Source organism: Manacus candei, unplaced genomic scaffold (assembly GCF_025592945.1).
Source record: "Manacus candei isolate 608988 ecotype Guabito, Panama unplaced genomic scaffold, ASM2559294v1 h1tg000070l, whole genome shotgun sequence".
NCBI lineage: Eukaryota > Metazoa > Chordata > Aves > Passeriformes > Pipridae > Manacus > Manacus candei.
Window position 1 is genome coordinate 2,115,122 of NW_026138118.1, and position 15,680 is coordinate 2,130,801.

Here is a 15,680-nt window from a genome sequence, read left to right on the forward strand (position 1 = left end):
ATTTACGTGGTTTAAATTCCTTTTTGAGGAGAGAGCAAAAAAAAAAGGGGGGGGAAATAAAGCCAAAATGAGGCCACTTGTGAGGGACCTGGTTGGCACAGTTACACCAACTAAAGCTGATACTTTGGACAGTGATGGCAACAAACCCTTTTCCCATTCAGAGTAGGTTTAAACTTATTCTTCCCAACAATGCTGGAAATGACTGTGCTGTTCTGTCCTAAATCAGGGTGGTTTCAAGTGTGTCAAGGTGTCCTTTCACTCTGTTATCTGATAATATCTCACAGGGTGCTTTGCAAGGAAGGTTTTCCTTTTGGATTTACCCAGAAATGAGATGTGCCCGAGGCACAGAGCATCCTCAGGTCCTGGGAGAGGGGGTGGAAATCCCGTTGGGAGCACAGGGCAGTGCCACAAACACTGGGAATGTGATTGCATCCCTGTTTTCATGCTGCTGGATCAGTGATCTGTGATTATGCAGCCCTCTACTTCATTCAATCACTGGTTAATTTGATTTCCAGTTTAATTTGATGACAGTTTTGAGAGCCAAATCGCTTGTATTTAAACAAATGGCTTCTATTTTGATCAAATTTCATTGTGTTTGGCATGTGTTGGGGCATTATATGGATTAAAAATCGCTGAGACTGCGGTTCCTGCAGGTTTATTAGTTGGTGATGAATATTCAGTTACAAGCTGTACAAAACCTGGGTCTGGCAGGGAGTGGGAGAGGGGGGGCTTAGAGCAAAACTGGGCTTTTCTCGCTGGTCCCAGTGATGCTGTGCAGCAAAGAAGCTCCAGATATCCTTGGGATCACCTGGATCTCCCTCAAAACATCTCATTTTTCAGGCCAAACCAGAACTTTGGGCTGCAGGGAGTGCGAGGGGGCAAGGCTGTCACCTTGTTCCTGCTCCCATTAAGGTGGGAGTGGGGTGTGCAGGGCGAAGAGAGGCTCCCTGTCCTCCAGAACCAGTCCCCTAATTCTGTTTAGTTGGGATTTTTCTGCCTGCAAGTGCCATGTGGGGTGATTCTTGAGAGTGTGAGAATGCTTTTATTATTTTGCTGGCGAGTTTGGAGCCCGTGGAAAAGGAATGGATGTGAGACTGCAGCAGTGTTGGGCCTCGGCTTTGTGTGTCTAGGGGGGAAAAGAGCCCTTTCAGAGTTCTATTTTTATCAGTTAATTAGTAGCTCTTGCTGACTTGTCAGTGCTGTGGTGATAACTATTCCCAGCTCTTCCCTGCAGTGGGGTCACTTTAGGCAGGGGATGCAGCAGCCAGCATTTGGCTGGGGGTTTAACCCCTTCCAAACTGTGCCCCCAAATCCAAGGGCAGGTTCCCAGGGGAGGAACCAGCATGTAAATACACAGAATATCGTGAGTCTTTACAAATTGTGGTTGACCTTAATTTCCCCTCTGCCCTGGAGGAGGAGTTGTGTCTCAGGAGGAGCAGAGTGTGGAGGTTTGCCGGTGGCTGAGTGACAGGCTTGGGATCAGAGGTAAAAGGCTGCAGGTTTCCCAATTCGGGCTCTTATCTGCTCTGCTGTTTTTCAGTGACTCAGGATGATCTGGGACCATGCTGGGGGTTTAACCCTTTCCAAACTGTGCCCCAAAATCCAAGGGCAGATTCCCGGGGGGAGGAACCAGCATGTAAATATACAGAACATCGTGAGTCTTCAGCAGAGGTGCTTTACAAATGGTGATTGACCTTAATTTTCCCTGTGCCCTGGAGGAGCTGCTGGATCTCAGGAGGAGCTGAGAGTGTGGAGGTTTGCTGATGGCTTGGGAGCAGAGGTAAAAGGCTGCAGGTTTCCCAATTCTGGCTCTTATCTGCTGGTTTTCAGTGACTCAGGGGGGCGGGAGGTGACCACGCAGAACCTCTGGAGATAACACGCTGGTGTTTTGCGCCCTGTGGATGAGGAATTGCTGTTTTCCTGGTTTCTAAATGACGAAGCCCTGAATCTGCAGGTGCTGTTCTCCTCTTGTTGGGTTTATTGCCTGTGGTGTCACCTGGGTTTGATTCTCAGCAGTGCCGAGAGATAGGGAGGTGAGAGGCAGCTCAGCCCCAGCTCCAGCCTGGTTGTCACGGCCTGAATTTCTTTGTTTGTTGGTGACTCTCCGCTCGGGATGGGGGAGGGAGGACTAATTATCTCCAGAGAGAGGCTTTTAATGCTATTAGCCAGAGGAACAGGCTTCATCTCCCAACTTGAATGAGTTGTGTGAAATAACACGAAGCCCCGGTGGCAAAGATACGAAAATTGAGAGCAGTCCAAGCGGTTTCTCTCTGCTGAACCCTGCAAATAGATTTATTTTATTTTTTTTTCCCCCTGCAAGCCTTTGGCTGGCAGCAGCTACTGGAGGAGGGGGAGAGCCGGGTAAACAGATTGTTAACTTTATTCTTTTGTGTTTGTGCTTTTGGAATGCTGATTCCAAAACACAGTTAGGAATCGCTCACCTACCAGCTGCACTGCGAAGTCGTGATGGGCAATTCATTATCAGGGACTAATTAACCGCGGCTGCTGAGTGTCATGGGGCAAAACAAGGTGCATACTGATGAGGTGGGTTTGTGCAAGCCTGGCACTTCTCCCGCAGTCGGTGCCTTTTGAAACAGATTTGGGAAAGATCATTGGACTTTGGTAAAGTTGAAGTGCCGTTAGACCTGAGGGTTTGAACCTTTTCACTGCCAGCTCCAAAAAGCTGCTGCTAAAAGCAGGAACCTCTTGCTGCCAGTACCTCACTTGTCTGCAAGGTTCTCCTTTAACCAATCCCCAAAAGTGATGCCCTTAATTAGAGCTGTGTTGCCACAGATTTAGTTGTCTAAAATCCAGCAAGATTAATCCCCAGCATTGATTTAAACCAGCCAGCCCCATATGGGCGTCTTTCATCACCTCACACTTATCTGTGGGAGGAGTGAACCTCTCTTTAATGTGCTTTTCTCTCCTCAGTTCTCTGCCTTAGCTTTTAAGGGTGCAAGCAAGAAAAAAATTTGGCCTGAATCCCACAGAGGAGCCTTGATTTGTAAACTTGGATCAAAGTTTGGGAGGCACTGACTGAGTTGGTGCCTGCACAGTGTTTAGTGCCAGGGCAAGCTCAGGGTAAGCACCATGTTACTGAGGGTGTCTTAGCAAAAAAAGGGGTTATTCTGGATGTGAGGTTGGCATCACAAGCTGTGTCTCAGACGTGGATGTGAAGCAGCCATGGAGGTGAAGCTTCCAGAGGCATTTATGGACGGGGGGGTAAAGCCAAAGGTTGTCGCCCTCGGAGAATTTGAGCTTTGAACAAAGGAAAGTCACTGTGCCAGTGTTCAGGGGACTTTGGCTGCACTCATGTGCCCTTGGAGGTTGTTCTCTTGACTAATCCTCCTCCTCAAAATCAAGTCAGGGGTGTTGGTCACTGGCTGAAGTCTCTGGTGCAGGTCGGGGGGATCGGCTGTGGGAGGTGGGATTTGATGGATATTATTTCTGTGTTGGCAGGAGCTCCCCTGCAGGTGCACAGAAGTGCTGCTGGGGGCTTGTTCTGGATCCCTCTCCTCTCCAGAGCTGTGTGAAAGCTCTTGCTGTTTTGCTGCAGTGGGTTTGCAGGTACAGCTGTCACCTGCCAGCCTTCGGATCCCAGTGCAGGAGAGGCTTCACTGGGATTCTGGGACAGAATCAAGGGCACGAGGGTTTGGGCTGGTCTTTGCTGGCTGCCTCAGGTTCTGTGGGAATGCATTTTTAAAGCTGCTCTGCTGCAGTGCAGTGACAGTGGAAATCTGGATGGATCCACAGAATTCCTGCTCCGTGCTCCTGGATGGAGTGACCTTGTGCTGCCGAGGTTCTCTTTATCAGCTGGGACCAAGGAGGAGGATGATAATTACTGAAGTAGTGATAATCTGTCAGATTTGTGCTAGAAAATGTGGGCTTTTATTGCCGTGGATATGAAGTTTAGTGTCTGTTCCAAACCAGGTGTAATTTACTGGTAGGTGGGAAACAGCAGGAGCAGGAGAAGGGCTGTTATGGAATCATAAATATGCTGAGTTGGAAGGGACCCATCAGAGGCATCATGTCCAACTCTTGTTAGGTTTGTTCCCCCGTAAAAGGTGTTTGTGTGATGCCAGAAGAGAGAACAAATAATTAGAAGCAGAGTCTTCTTCCCTTACATGTTTTGATCAGCAGCAGGTGAGAAGTGGCACATTCCCTGCAGGGTCATGAAAGCTTCACTTACCTTGTGCTGAGAGTCAAATTAGTGCTTATATCCTGCTCCTGACTTGCTCTGTATCCTGTTCCTCCTGCCTGTGGATCAGGGCCAGAGGGGGAGCAAGGTCATGGAATTTTTCATCTTGTAATTCCAAATCAGTCTTTAGCATGCAGTCCCACAATTATGGACAGGAGCCCTGAGATTACAGGTGGGTGTAAATGGGATTTCTCCTGGCTCAGCTGTGCCTTCTCAGAGCACTATCCACCTTTGGGTGGAAGTGTCAGGTGAGTGGGTCAGGCTGTCTTGGCTTGTGCTGTTTTCCAGGAGTTTTGGAGTTAGGGATGGCTTTTCTGTACCTGTTCAGAGCAGGTGGAGGCAATTAATAGGCTCAGCACAGGCAGAGCAGGGAAACTTCAGGAAACCCCATACCTGACATTATAAAAAGTGGGTTTTTTTGTTGTCATTGTTCCATTTCACTTGTCTTCTAAATACAGGATTTTTTTCCTGACTATGAGGATAAATGCAGGGACTGCTCAGTTACCTGAGGTTCTTCTGTCCCTCACCCAGGGAGGCTGTTATTTGGGAGTGTTAAGTATCCAGCTTCTTTGAGGATATTGGTGGGCTTATGGAATACATCTGGTAGAAAGAAATGGGATTTCCAGGATGAATTAATTGAGCTGGTCCTGAATGTGTCAGGCTTCCCAAAACCTGTGTGAGCACATCAGGCTTTGGGAAGTGGGATGGAGTGCTCTGAGGATCCCCAAAATTCACTTGACACCAGTGATTACACTAATCAGTGTTGTTCCTCACCTGCTTTCAGCTTCTAAAGGGAGCCTTCAATTTGTATTTTGATGACTGGGTTCTCTCCACCTATCAGCTGTGAGTCCAGGGAAAATAAGGATGTTTGTGTGGACAGAAGGCCTGATTTAGCTCCCAGCTACGTGGTGTTTGATGTCAGGCAAGTCACTTTTTCCTTGTTTCATCCTCCTGTCTATCCTCTCCCAGATTAGTGCTTAGTGAGGGTGTAGTCACCCTCCTCTTTGTAGCTGGAGGGACAAATTAATTCATCTCAGCCTTAAGGGCCATAATTAGCAGGTTCTACTGGTCTGGGTCCCATCCTACTCTGTGTGTAGGTGGGACCTTTAGTAAATGGAATATGAGTAACAGGAGGAAGGAAGCATTTGAGCAGCTGGGATGTGTTGGGTAAGTCCAACATCAGGTTCAGGGAGTTGTTTCTTCATTTGCACCTCGTCCTGTATTTTGTGAATGTGTAATTTGAAGTTTTAACTCTGCAGGTATTTTTTTATTTTAAGTCTTTATTCAGGTTTTACATTGGGCTTTTCTGCCTGTGGATCTTGTGGGTTTTTTTGGTTTGGCTTTTTTTATATTAAGTTCTTTTGCAAGGGAGGTTTTTTCAAGAGCTTCTCCAGTGAAATGGGAACAAGTTTGCCTTGATTCTGCAGCAAATTCCTGCTGCTCTTGGGAAGTGGGATTTATAAAGCTGCTGTGCTACATTTCAGCATGGAAAGGGAGGTGGGGCAGAAACCCCCAGAAATCTGTGCCTCCTTTAATATGGAATTCTATAGGTGCTACTCTTGCATGGAGAGCAGCAGTCCTTGCATAAACACTGGATATATTAACATTTCTAACTAGTAAATTTATGGATAATCTCTTCTTTTGGAGGATTTATTCCGATTTGAGAGCATTAGTCTCTGGGAAAATTAAACCTCTTTTAAATCCACTTTGTTCAGAGACCAGACTGGGGAACTGCTGGTAAGCCCTGCCATCTTCCTCCTGCTTTTTCTGCAGGCTTGATTGGAATTGCAGTGCAGGGGCACAGCTGGTCCAGAGGCACCAGGGGTTGAGTTTTCGGTGCTTTATCCAGTTGTGGCAAAATGGATTTTGGAGCCTGTTTGCTGTTCCTGTAACGGGCGTGTGCAGCAAAAACAGGGGAGCCCCTAAACCTGCCCCCAAGGTAAGGAACATGGAATGTCTGTGGGAGCTGAAATGGGTGGATAAAGCTGTTTATTGGCACGAGGCTGCAGGTTTTGGGAGGGCTGGGGGAGGCGAAATATCAGTGCTGCTGTGCCCGCTGAGGCATAACCTTGTTTCAGGTGGCTGATTCATGGCTCTGGGTATTTAATCATAGTTTCTATAGCAGTGAAACCTTTAATGGGAGGGTGGAGTTCACTCCCAGTCCACGGCGGGTGTGCGGGAATTCTGTGGCCGATTCATTGCTGTGGTTTTGCTGAGCAGAGTCGGTTTTATTGGGGATGATATCGAAGGATATTCTGCGTTCGTGGTGCGTGTAATGGGGACTGAAACAGCTCTTGCTTTTTAAGAGTAGTGTTATTTCTAATAGTAGTATCATTTTTAATATTGTGGCACTGCCTTGGGTTGGTTTGTACCGTGCTGTGTGGCTGCACTGCTGAGTAAATGCAGAGTATGTTGGTGTGGATGTTCATCTTGCTACCTTTTGATCACCAGTTAAGATAACAGAACTTGTGATTGTAGCTGACTTGGGGCCTCCTGTGCTCTCCAGAAACCCTTCCCTCAGGGTGTGACATTATCTGATGGCTCAGAAGTTATTGGGACACTCTTTACTGGCGTGGTTTAGTTCTGTCCTACTGAAAACTCATATTCTTTGGTATTTCCAAGGTGACTTTGCTGCAGGAAGCTGTTGGAGCCTTCATTCTTAGTGCCAGCAGCAAGGGGTTTGATTTGCATCATCAAGATAATGTGGTGGATGGTGTTTCTGTGTGGATTTGGAGCCACATGTCACCTTGCTCTGGTGTCCTATAAAAATATTAGTGCGTTCTTGAACCTGGAGAAGAAGGTTGATCCTGGAGAAGGGCATTATCTGATGGATCCCTCAGTGGGATGAGGGTCCTCTGGGATGGCTGATGGTGCTGCTGAGGGGTTGGGCTTCAACAAAACCTTGTCTGAGGCTGCTTTTAGGGGTTGCTCTTGGGGAAGTGTGACAGCTTGTTGTCTGCCGGCACCGACTGTCCCCTCTGTTCATCCCTGCCCTGTTTGGAGTGCGAGCACTTTAAAAGCAAATAAAGCTTCCTCGTCCAGAACTCTGGTTCTGATGTGGCACATGACATGCTTGTGACAGCGAGGGCAGCTGAAACAGGAATCTGCTGGGAATGGATTTGTATCTGCATTAAGCAGAGGGGTCCATTGCCAAGAGTCTGTCAGGGGGGTGTTGGTTAAATACTGGTGTGCTCAACTTGGTGTGTGTGGGGCTCACCAGCAGCACGAGGACTTTTGCCCGTGTCCCTGAGGTGAACCGTGTGTGGGGGTGAACCTGCTGTTCAAAATCCAGCACCAAGGCAGTTGGGAATGTGGTGCACGAGGAGCTGGAGTGGTGGATGTCGGCGCTGCTCGGCTCTGTGGGTGTTGTTCGTGTCTCCCCCTCCGTGGGGAATAGCTCCCGTGTTATTGTGGGGGTCTCTTGCACTGGGAGATCAGAGAAGCTTTGCCTGTTGCACAGACTTTGCAGGTAAAGTGGAGATCTTGGTTTATTTGCCTTTTCTGTTACACTGTCGGAGGCAGGAACACTTTGCTCCTTGCTTTTTGATTGTAGCAGTTTGGGGCATGAGATCATCTAAAGCTGGTTTTGTGGAGTTGCAGGCTTGATCCTTAAACTCAGTGTCCCCACAGGCTCTGTCTTCAAAAAGAATTCCTTGCTGGAAGGCTGTGTTTGTGCTGGCTGATAGGAGCCGAGCTGAGCTGCCTGTAATCGCTGTCTGGGTTTGAAGTAGCCTTTGTGGGGTGAAATGTTTGCTGCCTTTCAGCAGAGTGCTTGTCAAATAGTTTCATTCAGTGCACTCAGCTTTTTAACAGATGGGACAGATTTTTGTGAGCCTGGGCAACCACAGCAATTGTTTTGCAAGGTGAGACATTTCTGTTTTGACGGGCAGGAGAATTAATAATGCTGTGTGATTCATACCAGCGATGAGTCTGGGTTTGGATCAGATTTGGTTGTTGGTTTGTTGTTTTTTTTTAAAGGATATTAGCATTTGTCTTCAAAGAAAGCTGAGCTGAAAGCCAAAAGCTGACAGAACAGTTCCTGAGCTGCCCTGATAGGATGGATCTTGTGGATGGAGATCCCAGTGCACTTGAGAGACTGGGAGAATTGGTGTTGGGCAATGTGAGCACTTCCCCAAGAGGGAGGGTGGGTGGGTGGCACCAGGGCAGTGCTGTCTGGGGACACGAGGGCTGTGCCAGCCCACAGCTTCTGGGAGGGACTGGGAGCTGTGGGACACCAGATCTGCCTCAAGTCTGCTGGGGGAATGATTAACCACGGCAGGAATCCATCCTGTGGATAGCCAGCTCCAAATGGAAGCGTTCTGCAGATGGCCAGACTTGCTAAACAGCACAGGAACCACAAGCAGGGAAGGAGATTCTGGTGTCTGGTGCTTGTTGAGCTCAGTGTGCATTGCAGGGCAGCGATTCTGTGTCTTGGCAAAGGCAGCAGCAGGATCTGTGTGAGTATTCAGCAGTCTCTGGTGGCCAGGCCTCCATTTGCCAGCCCTGTTCCTGCTGCGAATCCAGGGCTACCCTAAATCCCTGCAGACCTGAGGGATTAGGGGGCAGGTCCTGGAGGAGCGAGCGAGGCAGGGATCAGTTCCCATCTCAGCAGTTCATTGCCTGCTCTCGGGGCTATCGCTTCCTCTGCACAGGGGTTATTTCCTTCCTGCAGGGTGTGCAAGAAAGTGAAAATCCGAGCCACTGCACATGAAATTTAGTCATCTGGGGACATGTGGGGCAGTCAGTTGGATCTTGGGGTGTGATCTGCCAGCGGAGAGCCGCGGTCCCCAAAAGCCACAGAGAGCCTGTGTGTTTTAGCAGATTGGAATTTAATTGGCCTGGGAGCGAGTTTGAGCTGTTTTTGTGGCTGGAGAATTGCTGGTTTATGTTGTGATCCCTTAACAAAACAGCTCTGCCATCAGGCTTTGTGTCTGAGCAGCACAAAGGCTGTGCTGGGAGCAGAGTGGTGTCTGTGCGTGCCTGGTGTGTCCATCTGCGCTGGCTGAGGGAGAGCTGGAATTTGGAAGTGCTTTTAATTGTGTGTGTGGGGGGAGCAGGTGGCTTTTCATCGCAGGGAATTGTTTATTCCGGTCCAGATTGGGGCAGGGTTTTGTTGCTGTTTGTTTTTCCAAGAAGAGGGGAGGAACCAGGGGGTAGAAAGGGTGGAACTGGTTGAACTGGAATTCCTGGGTCATGCTTGGCCTTGGGTTATGATCAGCAAGGTCCTGCTCATTTCAAAACCCAGGGCTGGCAAATCCTGGTGCCTTGGGATCTGTTGGTGCTTCAGGTGTTCAGATGCTTCAGGTTGTTCACAAGTGTATTGAAAGAGTTTAAGAATAGTTTTGTAGCAGAGATCTCAAATAATTTTATAAATGAGAGTAAAAAAGTCCTGTTTTGTCACAGGAATTCTGTTCTCTGAGGATATGTAGGATAGACACTCGTGGCTTGGTGATTGAACTGGCTCAGCGTGGAGAGATGAGGGTGGCACCTTCCCTGTGGTGTTTGCTATGGGAAAAGGAACAGAGGAGCAGGCAGGATCTGATGATTCCAGGCTCTTTGGTGCTGGGAAGCCTCCCTTGATGCCTTCCAAACCCAGTCCTACCCCTTCCCTGCAAGGACAGGCTGTCAGAGCCCTGTTTGGGGCTGCAGCTGTGTAAACACCCCAAAGTGCTGAACAGGTCCTGGGTATTCACTGCCTTCCCTTATTCTCCAACAACTGCTTTGTGGCCCATGTGACAAACAAATTGAGGAACTGAGCTGGATTCAAACCAGCTGCTTCTGCACCAGGCTGGTTTTGACTGGGGTCAGCTGCTCCACGGGATCTCCCTGGTACCCATAGAGGCAGAGCCTGTGGAGCCACAGCTTTAATTACAGGGGTATTTTGGGGTTCCAGGGCCATTCCTGTGGTTGTGCCTCTGTCCCCTCACCCTGAATCGCTCCCTCCAGGAGGTTTCCAGGTCGAGCTGTGCCTCCAGTTCCATTTTCAGCTGAGACTGACCCCAAAGAGCTGTGAGGCTGCAGGTGTTGGAGGGGGCTGTGCTGAGCTCCACGGGTTTGTACTGGTGGGCTTTCCATGCTGTTCATTTTTGTGGGAAGCCTGTTCTTTCCATTGGCTCCCACAGATCATAGAATGGCCTGGGCTGGAAGGGATTTTAAAGATCATCTCATTCCAACCCACCTTCCAGCAGACCAGGTTGCTTTTTCCTGGTAAAAAGCTGATTTTTATCCCAAATACACTACAATATTATATTTTGTAAGACATGAGGGAAGTTCTGGTTCTTTGCAGTGGGTTCTCTGCTGCAAATAAAGTAATTTGAGACCTCATTAGTTACTTCTGTAGTAAAAGCTACTCAGAGCTTGACTCTGCAGCGGGATAGTTAATACCAGACCTCACACAAGGCTGAAAGGAAGCCACAGTGATGGGGAGGGCAGTTAAAACCAGTCTTTCCATTCCTGTTGGCTGCTGAAACTGGGATGGAAGTAGGATTGTGTTATGGCTGAGCGCTCTGAGCTTCCTGGTCCGTGGGCTGCCTTTCCCTGGAGCTCCCTGACCCGTCCAGAGGGACCAGGAGAGGCTTCAGAGAGGTGCAGGTACAGGTTCCAACAAATAAATTTACAGTTACTTAAATTCCTGAGAGCTGGCAGAGCTCCTGCAGCTTTCTGCATGTCATTCCTGGCTGTTGGGGTGGGGAGGATGCAAACCTGTGGGCTGGAGTCCCTCTGAAAGCTGCTGTAAGTTTGTGCTGGGTGCTGTGTGGGTGTCTCACAGCTCCTGTGCTCAGGGAAGCTGTTATGCATCTAAACACTGATTTTTTGTGGGCACCTCTTTGTGAATTGAAGTGTTCCTCGGATTAAGTCATTTAGGAAATCTCTATTTGTAGGCAAACCTCAAAGCTGGCTGATAAACACCCTCTGCAGCCTTCAAATGAGTGACATCATCCATCCAACTTGGAGCTGTGGCAGAGGGGAAGGATACCTCCCAGTCCTGGCAGCATTCATTTACTGAGCAAAGCTGGGGCAGATTGGATCCAGTTTCACTTCCTTTCTACAACAGAACTCTTCCTCAGCACCACTTCCATTGCAGATGCAAGTTTCCCTTTAGTAAACCTGTCACTGTGGGTGGGGGTCATCTGCACAAACACTTCCTTTGGCCACTGTACAACGGGCTGTGCAGGTTTCTAACACCTGGGGCTCACTCACAGCCACCTTTTGAAGCCTTAAAAACCTTGCAAAGCATTTTTTTGTTCTGTTTATATGGCCCAGTGTGAACATTTTTCCTTGCTGTGCCTTTTCCACGTTACATCTTGCCAGCGATGACTTTCTCCTTCAGTTTTGCTCCTTTTCATCTACTTTGTTGCTCTCATATACAGTTCACTCCCTTCCCAGAAGCCTTGTTCAGGATTTGCTGGGAGTGCTGGTGTAGGTGGAGGGAGTGGGGTTCCTTTGTAACCATTCCTGGTGCTGGCACCTCTGGGAAGGTCCCTGTTTGCTGAGCAAACCAGCAGTTCCTGGCTGGCTGATAACTGTGCTGGGGAGTCACAAAATGAACCTGCTCTGATGTCCAAGGACACAGCAGCTTGAACAGAACAGAAAGGCTGTTCAAGAGAAGTCACCAGAAAGCCCACAGCTGTTTCAAGCTGCTTATTTTTCAAGGATTTTTTTTTTTCCCTCACTGGATTTTAAGGTTCTTTCTAACACTGGACTTCTGTTATACTATTGTGAGGTGTATATATAATTCTTGATAGCTTTGATTGATTCAAGGTGATCTGCCAAACCCCCCAGGTGTGCTGGTTCTTGAGCAGGGCTGGGATTTACCTGGAGTGCTCCTGTCCAAGGCACATCTGGTGGATCCTCTGCTTGTGAACCAGGTTTTCACTGTGCCAGGTATGCAGAGCCAGCTCCAGTGACCTTCCAGGTAATACAGCCCATCCAAAGGCATTTCCTCAGCTTCTGTGCCTTGGGAATGTCTGAGACTCTTGATATCCCCTCCTTCCACGTCCTCTCTGCTGTTGCTTTTGCAGTTGCAACGATTCCCTTGGTTTGATTTGCACAGTTTTCCCTGGTTGCCTCCCTGGCCCAGGTCAGCTCATCTGCCTGCAGGGCACAGAGGAGAGATTTGCCACTTCAGCTGGGTGTTTTTTTTAGCCATTGTTACTGTGAAAGGTCCTTTTGTGGCTGAAAAGAAGCCGTGATAGTTTTGCTGAGCTCTTAATGCAGCTGAAAGTGTTGGCTGGGAAATGTCATCTCTAATGGAGGGTGAGAGACTGAGAGCTGAAACCTTCCTGTTCTTGGGAGAGTTCCAGGAGATCACTGCCTTTAAGATTATGCCATTTAAGCTTTAATTTCAGATTATTTGAAGGAGTTTATCAGATCAAAACCTCCCACAGATCTGGAAGGTGAGTGACCACGTGCTGAGCAACCTGGGCTGGTGGGAAGGTGTCCCTGCCCATGGCAGGAGGTTTTGGAATTGGGTGGTCTTCAAGGTCCCTTCCAACCTAAACCATTCCACAATTCTGTGTGAATGGAACCCTAACCCTTGGAAAAGCACTAGGAAAGGCACAGCTTTCCCCTGAGTTTAAAATCAACTCAGGGCCCCTTAGCTCAGATGGCTGCACTAAGCACCATCCTCAGGCAAACACTGTCGCTGCTTCATAAACTTTGTGCACAGCCATGAGAAGTACAAATTATCTTTATTTTTTTTTTTTTAGGAAATGTTCTTGTTCAGGGACTTTATGGCCTTATTTTCACAGTGGGATGCCTCGCTGCCTGCACTTTGTTATATAAAGACTTTGCCAGATCAGTAATGGGAATTAATTTCTCTGTTTTCCTGGTTATGGCCAGGGCACCTTTTTTTTTAAAGCTGGAGCTTTAAGAGTAATAAATTGCCTGGGGAGGGTTTCTTTAAGGAGATTTGATACCTTAATTAGAATTAATTAGAAATTATGCTGGTGAGACTGTGAAGGAAAAAGTAAGGCTACAGCTGATTTACAAACTACCTGAACTGCTTGGCAAAATCTCCCTCAAAAGGTGAAATTCAAGGCTCCTGTAGGTTCAGTGAGGTAATTTCCATTCAGGAAGAGTTTTAATTTCAAACAGCTGAGCTGTGCCCAGTTAAAAAGCGTTGACTCTATATGTTGATAAAGACACCTACACCTCACAGGTTTCCTGTGCCTCACGTTTTTTCAAGTGGGGACACACTCCCAGTGTGGAGTTGGATCAGAGGTGCCTGGTTTGTGCTGGAATGTTGCAGTGAGGGAAGTGTGGGGTTTAATCAGGTTTCCCACTCCCTGTGGGCTGTGTATCCCGGGAAGCAGCTGGGCAAGGGGTCCTTTTGGAAAGATCCATAGGGCAGGACTGCAAATTCAGCTCCACTGCTGCTGGAGTTTTGGGAGTTCAGGTGAGCTTTCTAACAAATCCCTTCTGGTGCTTCGATGGGGGTTGAGCTCATTCCTGTCGCTTCTTAAAAAGAAACAGTTTTCAAGCTGCCTCTGCAGCTGCTGAGGCCAAAAGTGGCCTCATTTTGGGGAGGAAATGGTGGTTGCAAATGAAGTTGTGTATCGAGTCATAATTGCAGGGCCATGACCACAGCACTGCTTCGTTTTCATTGAAAGTCTGACGAAAATGGAAACCACAAGACGAAGGCAAAGGTGGTTTGAATTTTACCCCAGAAGCCAGAGAGAAATAAATAACCCTGTTATTTTGTGCCTTCTGGGTGTGTGTTACAGACACAGATTATGTATAGCCCAGATAGGTGCAACCCACAGTCCTCAGCTGCTCCTGCAGTGGTGGGTCTGGGATGGAGGTTTTTGTTTGGATGCATCCAAACCGACTCATTCGGATCCTTCCTGGAAAGATTATCTAATTCCACCCCCCTGCCATGGGCAGGGACACCTTCCACTAGCCCAGGTGGCTCCAAGCCCCATCCAACCTGGCCTTGGACACTTCCAGGGATCCAGGGGCAGCCACAGCTTCTCTGGGCAACCTGTGCCAGGGCCTCCCCACCCTCCCAGGGAACAATTCCTTCCCAATATCCCATCTATCCCTGCCCTCTGGCAGTGTGCAGCCATTCCCTGTGTCCTGTCCCTCCATCCCTTGTCCCCAGTCCCTCTCCAGCTCTCCTGGAGCCCCTTTATGCCCTGCCAGGGGCTCTCAGCTCTCCCTGGAGCCTTCTCTGCTCCAGGTCAACACTCCCAGCTCTCCCAGCCTGGCTCCAGAGCAGAGGGGCTCCAGTCCCCTTATCAACCTCATGGCTCCAGGATCTTGTTCCCAAGATGCAGGTTTGCCTGGAAGGTCCTGTTGGGTTCTCGAGGCTGATTCTGCTACTTCAAAAGCTTCTTTGGAAGCAGGAAAGCCTTTTTTGCTGAATCAGTGCTGAGACCCAACAAACATGATGATGTTTCTCTCTGATCAACCTTTGTGACAGAGGTGTGAGATTCCTCACTGGTCTCTGTACACACTAAAAAGCTAATTGTTAAAACTGGGGGGGAAATGTAACTTGGTGTGTACTGTTGTCTGCTCTGCAGTTTTGGAGTTTCAGACACTATCCCACACTTCCAGGCTGCTGCAGTTCCTTCCCCCTGAGTCACTAATCCTCTCCTTTCTGTCTGTATCTGTGGTTCTGTACAGACAGAGTTGGTTGGAGGGTTTTGTGGTTTTTTTTTTTGTTGTTGTTTTGGGTTTTTTTGAGTAAATTGAAATTCCCTGCGAGGTGTGGTACAAGGAGGAACTGCTGCAGGAACAGGTATGTGCAGATCACAGAGGAATTTTAATTTCTGACAAGCCCTATTGTCCTGAAATCAGTTGTGCAGAAAGACACGAGGGAAATGTGCCAATTCCAGAGCTGAAACCAGTGTGGTGCTGCTGGGGCTGGGATTTCACTGGGGCTGCAAGCTGACCTCAGTTGCTTTTGGAAAGGAGCAGCCCTGGTTTTTTCCCTTTAAAAAAAACCCAACTGGGACTCATGTTGTTGTGGCAACACAAGCTGGAAGAAATCTGGGTGAAAAACCCTTTTATTGGTGATCTGCATTTTGGGTGGTTTAAGGCAATCAGGCTGATTTTTTTTATTTTTTTTTTTAATTGGGGGGGGGAAATTTGAATCTTAAATGCTCAATGTTCCACACATGTTGTGTGTTGTTTTATAACCTTTGTGGGGGGGGAAAAAAGGCACCTCAAGGCTTCCTGTTCTTAACAATCTCAGGTCTGAGGAAGGGGGACCACACTCCTGGATGTTTGCACTAAAATAACCCTCTCTGAAAGGTGAATTGGGCTTGAGGCATTTCCCCACCTCCTCTGTGCTTCAAATTACTGCACTAATTAATTTATACAGGCCTTGTGGTCAGGTTTGCAGAGGCTCAGCTGATGTTTTTGTAGCTAACTGGGGATACCCCAGTGGCTCCAGCAGCACTGAAGTTCGTCCTAATATGGATTTACATAGACAAGAGTTCAGTTTGTCATCTCGTGCTTTTTGGAAAGAGGGGGGAAA

The 15,680-nt window shown here is 48.2% G+C and overlaps 1 protein-coding gene across 6 annotated transcripts in view; it reads left to right on the top strand.

The window, feature by feature from the left end:
- The window catches only part of PHACTR4 (phosphatase and actin regulator 4), a 66,668-nt gene that overhangs the window by 1,508 nt on the left and 49,480 nt on the right, over positions 1–15,680 (top strand). The window contains exon 1 of one of the 6 annotated variants that reach the window (XM_051807152.1): positions 8,366–8,655. The exons of the other annotated variants lie outside the window; for them this stretch is intronic. The gene's annotated coding sequence lies outside the window, so the exon portion shown is untranslated. Of the gene's footprint in view, positions 1–8,365; positions 8,656–15,680 lie in introns of those variants that run through there. 6 annotated transcript variants of the gene reach the window in all.